Below are 10,107 nucleotides of genomic sequence, written 5' to 3'. Positions count from 1 at the left end.
CTAGCTTACACACATTTGGTTGCAATGCACACAGCTTGAATCTTGTGTTGCAAGATTGGTATAAGAAAGATGATACTGCATGGTTTAAAAGCATTATAGACAACTCAAGGAAGGTGGTGAAATTCATTTTGAAGAGACAACGTGTTTTAGATATGTATCGTCAATGTATGACTACCATGCTAAAGCTACCGTGCAAAACAAGGTTTTGCGCAAACTTCTACACCGTGGTGGAAAGTTTGCTACAAAACAAAAATGCTATAATGGAGACATTTGTGTGTGCATCTTTCTATGAGTGGTGGGAAGCTCAGCAATCGGTACAGTCAAAACAAAGGTGGGGTCTTTGAAAGTCCTCATTGATGACAAACATTTCTGGTCTGATGTGGGTGATATATACCTGGTAATGAGGCCTGTAATGTTATCCTTGCGACAATTTAACCAAAAGTTAGCCAAGATAGGAAAGGTGTATATGGGCTGGTACAATGTTCAAGAAAGTTTGAACTCTCCTTCAGAGCCTACAAATAGCTTGATAAAGCCATGGAAAGAACCATTTAATAAAACTAAGAGGGATATCTTAAATAAGTATGTGCATGCCCGATGGGTCAGTGCGCACAGTCCATTGCACAGTGTTGCTTTCTTGCTTGATCCAGAGTATTGGAACATGGATTATGACGAATTAGATGAAGAGGTGATTGAAGACTTTTATGATGTGATCAGCAATTTCTATAGCAATGCAGATGATCAAGTGCAAGCCGTCTCACTGACTTAACAAAGTATAGATTAAAGGAGGGCCTTTTTAGTTCTGAGTTTAATCAAAACCTTGCATCAGAACAACCAGCTTGGAGGTGGTGGCTCATGAACGGTGCTTCAGTCCCTACATTACGAAAATTGGCTGTCAGAGTCCTTGCACAGTGTGCTGCCAACTCTAGCTCTGAGCGAAATTGGAGTACCTACAGCTATGTGCACTCCACTATTCGTAATCGCCTTCTAAGAAATCGTGCTGAGAAGTTGGTATACTTGTATTGCAATCACAGGCTACTCAGCAAGATTCAATCAGAAGAGTATGAAGAGGAGAGACCACGGTGGACTGTGGATAGCATTGAAAAGGACAATGAGCTAGGGCAAGAGGTTTCATCTGAAGAACTAGACTTCCGTGAGTTGGGTGGCTATAGTTTTTTTGAATTGGATGCAAATCTTGAGGTGGATGATTGTCCTGCCGCCAGCACGCGATAGAAGATTATTGCGGAGCACTGATCTAGACATATGATATATCATCTTATGAAGTGCAGAACAAGTGTTAGACTAGACTATTTTTGCCATTATTTTTATCGAGTGCAGAACTGTTTAGAAGACTTGTTGAAGGCATACTTATTAAGGTTCAATGTATTAATCCTAGAAGCCTATAGCTCGTGGATATATTGTACTCATTTTGGGAATGAAGATGACTATGTTTTACCCTAAACAGCTTTACAATCAGGCATGACTGTGTAGTCTGTGCTGCCTGAATCTCTGAATTGTAAGAAGTCTTGTGTTTAGCATTTGAATTCATGACATAATTGATGTAGAATTGTACTAGGTGTTTAGCCCTAGTACATCACTATATGAAGTTGTAGTTGAATTTGAGCTTCTTTTTCATTGCACTTCCTTATCTCATAAATTTGACATATTCAGACTACAAGTGTTAATACATGTTGGAACTAAAGACTTGACATCATCACCGCATTTGTAGCATGCAAAATACATCAAGATTCAAAATACATCAAATACTGTGACAACTATATCAAAAGTATGGTACATCCATTTTTAATCAAAAGTCAAGAATTACAAATTGTGCTTCAATGATAAGTATTCGTTCATGTAGCTTCTACAAAGATAAATTCAAGTCTCTAGCAGTGCCAGCCACCAGACGTTGATAGTCTTTCTCCATTTTGAACATTGAGTATACCAACTCGTCAATGGGCGCCGCACATATATGACACGCAGCTTTGTTGACCATGTGCTATAGTGACCACTCCAGCTATGGAAGAAGTGGGCAAAATTTGGGTAGGGCCCCTCGGCATATGCGGTGTGTGAGGTGGAGGTCTCGGCATATGCGGTGTGTGAGGTGGTTGCAGCGCGGTGTGTGAGGTGGAGGTGGTTGCAGCGCGTTGGGATGCTCGATCATGATTGCTCTGCTGAAGCTGCTCCTCCATGTCACGAAGCTCACGTCGCAGTAGCTTTATATCCCTCTGCAACTCTCTGGTCTCGCTTGTATCTGCCCTTGTGGTCGTAGCTGTGTCTACAACTCCTCCATGGCATCATGGGTCTGCATACTAGCTCCGGTTAGAGCATGCCTTAGCTCTTCACGTGACACAGTTACCGCCTCAGTGCTGTGGATGTCCACTATAGCTTTGTTGGGTGTCTTGCTCTGCTGAAGTCCACTGGCTATTGTAAAACATACTGCATATAAAGCATCTTTGCAAACCACAGTGGGCAATCTGTGTGGTTCAAGGTGCTGCCTATGCATGCAAGGTATATGGCCTCTGCATGTGTGCAAATCTCTGGCACAATGCACTTGTCTAGCTTCAATCTGCCCTTGCGGATTTGCTCATCAGACACACTGGGCCATATTTGCTTGACCATATCTATGGACACTTCTTTATTTATGTCCTTCCATTGCTTGCCGTTAGCCGATGCCCACTCAGAGATCCGCGTAGCAAACCTTGCCTGCTCATTTGGACCAGTCGCATCTGTAAGTAGCCGTAGGCGCTCAAATGCCTTTCTAGCTTTTTTGCATTCGTCCATACCCGGCTAATTAAACAATATTAAAATTGAACATTGCTTTCATAATTCAGCATGACACAATATAAAGTTTGGCACGACATAAGAGAAAATCTAGCACCACTACTTGGAAATTTCTAGCTTTTTCGCATTCGTCCATACCCGGCTAATTAAACAATATTAAAATTGAACATTGCTTTCATAATTCAGCATGACACAATATAAAGTTTGGCACGACATAAGAGAAAATCTACCACCACTACTTGGAAATTAAGCATAACTCAAGAGAAAACACCATGGGTTATGACCACTACTTGGAAACATCACTTGAAATAGTTTATGCTTGCACACATTATATACACTACGATTTATGACCGTCACTTGTCCACATCACTTGAAATAGTTTAGTGCTTGCACCACATTATATACAAATTAAGAACCACGGTCCACGGTTTATAACCATCACTTGGAAACATCACTTGAAATAGTTTATGCTTGCATAATACTATATACAAATTTTAAAATTGCACCACAACTTAAAATCATATACACAACACACCACTTTGGGTATTGAAACGCTTTGCACCATAAGATGTGAGAGACAGATTGAGCATGTGAGAATCCATCACTATACGCAAAAATCCATTTACAATTATAATTTGCAAAACATATCCATATGTGATGGGATTTTCCGAAAGTTCAATGAACTAATATCTAGGCATCATCTCACTTAGTGGTCACAGACACACCTCTGGGTTGAGCTCTAACATGTCAAAATGCTCACTCATATTTTGCATAGTCTTCCTTTGCTTGAATGGTGGCTTCAAATAGTTTTTGCTCATCATAGTGGCTATCATGCCTACGTCTACTTGATTCCAATTTTTCCAAGAGATGTTGTAATGCTCTAAAAAATCGTTGCACCACTCGCATAATTGCAGTATGCAGAAAGCCACTGCATATGTATCAGTGGCTTTAGAGTACGGGCAGGCAGACGTCTGATTAAAAAGCTCAAGGGCCCTCCATGGACGTAGCTTATGCTCCTGCAAGTTTGTAATATCAGTGGCTTTAGAGTACGGGCAGGCAGACGTCAGATTAAAAAGCTCAGGGGCCCTCCATAGACGTAGCTTGTGCTCCTGCAAGTTTGTAATATTAGTCATCCACTGCTCAATGCCCACTCGCAGCGTCAGGCCCCAATCAATGACGCCAATCCGAGGGATACTCTCCTTTGTGAAATCTGTCATGATATTCCATGGGTGCAGGTCACAGTGGATGATCCCTTGCTGTGCGCATGCGCCATGGTCTTCACTAGGGCATTCATAAAATGAGGTGCCCACTCAAGCATGTGCTTGCACATCTCGATCTCTACCTTTGTGGGAGGGCGTCTAGCAGTTTCCTGTTGCGCCACCAAGATGTTGGTAAATCTGCCCTTTGGTGGTGGGACACACTCTAGCATGTCACCCAAGTCCATTCCATTAAAGTGCGAAAAAATGAGGGACCACGGCTCTTCGTGTGTTTGTGCTATGCATCTTACGATGCCTGTGAAACAATTGCACACTGGCCTCTAGGGCAAAAGATTATCGCTTCTCTACTTCATCTCCTCTGAAATCCTTTACAACATATTGCACTTCAGGTGGTAGCCAGGTGACCCCTTCTATATGACACTCAGATACAATTCCATAACTGCCTTTGCCAAGCCTCCTTCCATGCTTGATGGCCTCAGGTACGAGGTAGACACCGATGGCGCACTGTGACATGTAGTGGGTGCATACAAGATGCTCTCGGTTTTCCCCAACTTCATAGTGGCTGCACTATAGAACAATGTCCTAGCCTTGTGACTAAGGACATCTTGCATATCAATGTTGCGTGCTCTCTTGGATTTGGATCTCTCTGCATGCCATACATTCGTCCAGTGCTCTAGCTTTGCTGGATCTGCATCTGCTGGTGCATTGTCGCCCAAGTCCTTTAGACATTGTGTCATGTTGCCCACAAAAATGACCTGCTCTGCCTATGTCTCTCAGGTCATTTTATGATTTTTTGTGAATGTGAAGAGTTGTGAAGTGATAATTTTGTGAATTAACAATGTAATCACACAAAAAAACACGTGATTACATGAATATGAAATCCCTGCTCGTATGGTGCCCGACTTGTTGAGAAAACCATACTGGCACGAGTGTTCTCATCTAACATTAGGGGAATTTCGGACTCAACTTTGGGCCCTCTAAGAAGTGCCAACTAAGCTTAGAGAGAGAGAATCCAAAAAGCCTAAAAAATAAGGTGAAATTGATTTTGGCGTATTTTCTCTTGGCATTTTCTTGAGATATAGAAGATATATTTCTATTCTTAAATGTACATAAAAATGATAGAATATTGACAGTTTTCGAAGTCTTTAATCTGTTCATGTACTATATGTACTACGTGAACAATGAAATATATTTCTATATCTTAAATGTACATAAAAATGATAGAATATTGACAGTTTTCGAAGTCTTTAATCTGTTCATGTACTATATGTACTACATGAACAATGAAATTGGTCAATTCTCCAAGTTTAATGGCTTATATCTCAAAATCTCTACGTACAAGCCGAAATAGAATATTTCTTGAAATTTGAACCAAGGATCAAAAATAGTTTGAGTTCCCTCCCTGCAAGAAATTTCACCTCAAATTTTGAAGGTTTTTGACTTCCCTCCCTACAAGAAACTTTACCTCAAATTTTGAAGTTATTACATATCAAAGTTTGCAAGTATTGGTACCTTTAAAATCAAGGTTATTCTTGCAAATTAATTGGACTCTTTTACTTCTTTTTACTATTTTGGCACCTTTCTCTTTCCATTCAGATTTTTCTACTAATCAAGAGCAAGGAGGAACACAGAGAGAATCAAGAGGATGGCAGAGGAATCAAGAGCAAGGAGGAATATAGAGAAAAGAGACATTTACAACCTGCACATCGAGCTTAAACATGAATATGAACCTCTAAGTAAGAGAAATAAACCTAATACTTTGTGTACTGCTTCTAAAGAAATGTTGAGGATGCAAGGGAAGAAAAACATAGATTTATGGATTGATGGGAGGTTATATCCAAAAGACCCTTTTACAAACTCCACACCCCCATTTAGGAATACGACATCTCTGCTTAACTTTGTTGGAGATGGCTATAATGGGCTCCTAGGATATACACATCATTTGGAAGCAACAAGCAATGTTATTAAATTAGAAAGAGATTTGTTTGAGAAGGAGAACATTCATTTGAAGAAAACCATGGAGCATTGTGTGCAGAAAGTTATTAAGCAATAAGGAAACCATTTCAGGTCTTGAAAAACAAATGTCTGAATTAAGACATAGCAGACCTCATTAGGTCTCTATAAACGACAAAAAAACTAAGGGATATTGAGCAAATGAAGCTAGGCGGTGGTGGCATCAAGAAGAGAATACATGCAATCAAGTAAGCTCCTTTCTATTAACTAGTTTATTGTTTCTATTGTGATATTTTATGAATAGCAATCATTATTGCATATGTTCATGTATATCAATTTTTACATTTCAATATGATATCAGATCATTATTACACCCTGGATAAAGAATCAACAACAGAACCTTTTGGCGCACATTTAAGTCTTTTTTTAGATCGCCAGTATATGCAGAAGCACTGATGAACAAGAAGAAATATAAGAAGGTCTCAGAAAAGCAAATAGATGACTTTTTCAAAGATAATCAACTCAATCCACAGGACATCTAGGCAATACTTGAAGGCTGGTATATCACACAAAGGGTACTCAGCTATTTATAAGACTTTGTAGGAAAAGATGAAGGATTCTAGTATGAAAGGATCATTATTGCGCCAAATCCTTCTTTGGTAAAAAAAATGCATAAACAAGTAAACGAAGAAGTACTGCAAGCACTAGGAACCCCATTTCATATTGAAGACACCTATGCTGCACCAACAAGAGATGTGGTCTACAATAGATAGAATAATATTTTCTATGACTTGGAGGCCTTACAATCATATGTTGTTCAGTTGTTTGAAGTTACTCCTGAAGAATGTGATGGTGTCCTCAAATTTGTGCTAAAGCTTGATGAGTGTGAAATATTATGAAGGAGAGAAAGTTAGAAAGGGTTACTATCACACTGATGAACAGGGCACTTGATACATCTATTCTAAAAGATGATCCTAGATGGTTTAGTGTTCAATCTGAAAATAATATATTGTCGTTGTTGGGATCGTTTGAGGTAAAATTTATTAGACTCGGATATGTTTGTGAAAAAAGAATTACATATAAAAAACACTAATGGGTGTTGCATTCCTATGTTTCTTATGTATTGCAGGTAGAATTAGAGAATTTTGATGTTCTGCATTGGGTCTTTCATAAGACATTGATACCCGAGATCATCAGAGCGAGACGAGCAGAGAAATGGTAAAATCTTGGGATGTGGAAGGCATGGGACAATATAAGGTGGTGTGGCATATGGCGAGTGTACGGTCCCGTAGAGTGCCCAGCATGTAGAGGCTCAAAGGTTGAATTTCAGATCATCATCGGCGGTAGTATAATAAAAAAGAATAAGAGAGCCGGTTTGGCTTGTATGGAATTGATTCATGTATAAACGTTTTTTATAGATCTTGTCTTTGGCATTATTGTACTGTGAAAAAAGGCTGTTTTAACAAACCTTGTGAAAAGGATCTTAATTAAGGAACATGTTTATTTATGTCAAACAGTGTGGTAGGATTAATTACAAAACAAATTGACGTGTGAGTAGGGTGGAAAGTGGGAGGATGGAATGCCCCGATGGCACCATCCTACGGACGGGTGGACTTGATTAGTTGGGTAGCTTTCCAACATATTAAGTGAAAGCCCTATGCTAGATAAATAGGTTCTCGAGCAATGCTATTCTAGAAGACTAGGCCAACGACTGTGCCTTGCATGGATGAGGAAAAAAGCCTTGCATGGATGAGGAAAAAAGCATTGTCTCTAGGAATCAAGACTAGTAGTTGTCCAAATTATGATCAATTACCCTATGGGTGATTTGATTTTTAGAAGACCACGCTGCCCCTGCCGCCGCCCCGCTGTAGGAAAGAACTAGGTCTATGAGTAGGAAACTTTTTTCAAGATAAGACTTAGTGGACTATCTTAAGTGTTTTTCCTATTTTGGAAGGGGGGAATCTTACAATTGTTATCGGAGCCGATCTTAGTTCCTAGGATTTATTTTTTAAAGGTTAACTATCAAGGGATTAAAACAAGTAATTGTTTATCATATGAGGACAAATCAATCATCTCTATACTACTCGCCATAGAAGTGGTTTGAATGTCCTCACATTTTGAGATAATCATCCTATGAAATCCTGCTTGTATCTTGGGGGTGCACACGCAAGATATTTGTATAGTAAATTTGAGAAATAAGATTGGGGAGAAAACCTTTTGTGAGGAAAAACATAGGGCGATCAAATTAAAAAACCAGTGAGAGACTGAATGATTAGAAGGATAGACCGAAACTTTGTTTTGAGAAATTTTCAGGATATATCTCATTAATTTGCATATTATAAATTATTAAGATTATAACTCCATTAAGGTTTGAATAGTTGACAAGTGAATGCCATCCATTGGATGCTTTACACTAGAATGATCATCCAAGATCTTCAACCCATCTCAGACAAACATGGGTCTAACTCGAGATGTGTAATTCCTAGAGGATCATGCTCTTAGATGTGTTAATCCCAAGATACTAGATGTGTAATTTTCAGAAAACTAATCATCTCAGACATATTAATCCTGATAATCTTTGGATGTGTCAATCCCAAGGCACCATATGTGTAATTCTCAAAAAAATGAAGATCTCAGATGTATTAATCGTGACTGCCTTCAAATGTGGTGCTATGATAAGTATTTGATAGTTTTGAACTTCAATGGATACAATGAAACAAGCAAGTTCACCCTTGCTCGCATATAAAAATTGTAAGAAATGCCAAATTAGTTGGAAGCATTGTTATCAATCTAACCACAGGAACCAAAATTAGTGATGGCATGCCGTGAAAGTACACCTTCGAGAAAGGTTTTGTCCTCTAGGATTTCGAGAGGATAAAATGAATGAATTTTTGGAGCACCCAAGAAGGGAAGACCCTAAAAGAATACCACCAAAATCTTGCTAAAACTTCTCCGACTAGCTCTAGAGATGGATGAGGTAACTCTTCTCCATCGATTCATTTGGAAGCTTAATCTACCATTGAATAACCTCGTCAAGAATGCAAAACCATCCTCTATTTTAGAAGCCATAATTATAGCCAGAGACTATGATAAAGTTTTTTTAGAAAAATATGGAAAGTGTCAAGAAAGGACTGTTGAGATTCAAGCTCGATGTCAGTGTGAGCCAGCTATGCTATGTGCTGGCAGATTAGGTAGGAACATGTGTGAGACATAAATGACCGCGTGTCCAGCTGGTCATAGTGTGTGGACATTAGCTAAGGTTAGTAGAGTGTGGACACAACTCATTGTGTGTTGTGTGGATTATGGATTAGTGCATTATGCTTTGTGTGAGAGTGGACATGGCTTCCCTCTATGGTTAGGGTTTGCAATATACATTAGGGTTTGCTCCTGTGTGTGTGTCTCCTCCTCCTCTACTGTTCTTTCAACATGGTATCAGAGCCTTGTGCTGTTTATTAGGGTTTATGTGTGAGTGAGTGAAGAGGGAGAAGAAGAAGCTGTGAAGAAGAAGCTGTGAAGCTGCCATTGGAGCTGTGAAGCTTGGAGCACACCGAATCTTATCAAATCTGAGAGCTAGGCCTACCGGGTAAGGTCTTCTAAACATCCTTGAGCGGATTGCAGGTGAAACAGGCAAAAGCAAAGCATTTTAGAGCAAATCAAAGCAAAGCAAAATTCTGGTTTTTGAAGCTTTCCATTAAAGCTTGGGAACATTGATGTATGGTGGAAATACGTGTGATTCTGGCAAAAGACATATGCATTTGTCAAAGAGGGATGTATTGGCAACCCATGAGCAAGCCTTGAACAAAGTTTGGAGCAATTTGGATGTATTTGATTGAGTGAAAATTCTGGTTTTTTGAGCCCTCACAAAACAGTGAAAAAGAAGCCCAAAATTGAAGCATTTAGAGCATGTATTTGGCAAAAATCAAAGCTTTGGTGGATTGCACATGTGCCTAGGTGTGTTGGGCACTCAATACCATCATCAATTAGCAATTTAATTACTCCCAAAGAGCCCTACAGTAGGCGGCGCAGCCCATACAGAGGAAACAGGGCAGAAATCTGGTTTTTTGACTACGAGGAGATCGATTTCTCATTAGTTGATTGATATCTTCCACAAATTCCTTAGCAATTGGATGCTTTACATCTTGGAGAAGAGGGCTAT

The 10,107-nt window shown here is 39.4% G+C and overlaps 1 pseudogene; it reads left to right on the top strand.

The window, feature by feature from the left end:
* Positions 1 to 260: 260 nt before the first annotated feature.
* On the top strand, positions 261 to 1,230 carry LOC147618938 (uncharacterized; annotated as a pseudogene).
* Positions 1,231 to 10,107: the final 8,877 nt, after the last annotated feature.

The sequence above is a fragment of the Cibotium barometz genome, chromosome 34, assembly GCF_041138505.1.
Source record: "Cibotium barometz isolate CiBa-2024 chromosome 34, ASM4113850v1, whole genome shotgun sequence".
Lineage (NCBI taxonomy): Eukaryota > Viridiplantae > Streptophyta > Polypodiopsida > Cyatheales > Cibotiaceae > Cibotium > Cibotium barometz.
Note: the sequence above shows the minus strand (reverse complement) of the source record. Positions and strands in the feature narration are given on the sequence as shown.